We start from the raw sequence: 947 nt of genomic DNA, 5'->3' as shown, positions 1-947 counted from the left end.
ACTGGATTGAAACCACACTCTGGGCTGATCAACTGCCTTCTGTTGACTCAGAACTCCTGTCACCTCCTGAAATATCAAGGGTGACTTTGAAGGACTTCTAATATAGAAGAATAAAAATGAATCACTACCTGTACTTCTAATGCCATGTCCAGTGTGTACCATGCCCTGGTGAAGTCATGAGGTCTGTTGCTAAATCTCTTACAGCTCCTGTAACAACATGAGTGAAAGACACAACAATAGGGTTTTTTTTTTAATTAATTTTATTGAGAAAGAAATAGTGGCCACCGCTCCGGAGGCTGCTGCTGCTGCTGGCGCCATTGCCGCACAGAGCCTGAGCCTGAGCCCGAGCCTCAGCCAAGAGGGGGGAGGAGGAGGAGGGGGAGGGGGAGGAGTCGCCGGACCCGGGGTCTTGTCAGTATTTAAGACCACATCATGCGTGAGTACAAGCTAGTGGTCCTTGGTTCAGGAGGCGTGGGAAAGTCTGCTCTGACAGTTCAGTTTGTTCAAGGAATTTTTGTTGAAAAACACGACCCAACGATAGAAGATTCCTACAGAAAGCAAGTTGAAGTAGATTGCCAACAGTGTATGCTGGAAATCCTGGATACAGCAGGGACAGAACAATTTACAGCTATGAGGGATTTGTATATGAAGAATGGCCAAGGGTTTGCATTATTATATTCTATTACAGCTCAGTCCACATTTAATGATTTACAGGATTTAAGGGAACAGATTTTACAGGTTAAGGACACAGGAGATGTTCCAATGATTTTGGTTGGCAATAAATATGACCTGGAAGATGAGCGAGTAGTTGGCAAAGAACAGGGCCAGAATTTAGCAAGACAGTGGTGTAACTGTGCCTTTTTAGAATCTTCTGCAAAGTCAAAGATCAATGTTAATGAGATATTTTATGACCTGGTCAGACAAATAAATAGAAAAACACCAGTGGA

The 947-nt window shown here is 43.7% G+C and overlaps 1 pseudogene across 1 annotated transcript in view; it reads left to right on the top strand.

Moving 5' to 3' along the window:
* Window positions 1-417: 417 nt before the first annotated feature.
* LOC101578020 overlaps window positions 418-947 on the top strand; it is a 27,708-nt pseudogene continuing 27,178 nt past the window's right edge. Inside the window, exon 1 of the transcript XR_002822627.1 lies at window positions 418-942. The product of XR_002822627.1 is annotated as a ras-related protein Rap-1A pseudogene (transcript). The remainder of the gene's footprint in view (window positions 943-947) is intronic.

This window comes from Octodon degus, unplaced genomic scaffold (assembly GCF_000260255.1).
Source record: "Octodon degus isolate 3935 unplaced genomic scaffold, OctDeg1.0 scaffold00100, whole genome shotgun sequence".
NCBI classification, from domain to species: Eukaryota; Metazoa; Chordata; class Mammalia; order Rodentia; family Octodontidae; genus Octodon; species Octodon degus.
Note: the sequence above shows the minus strand (reverse complement) of the source record. Positions and strands in the feature narration are given on the sequence as shown.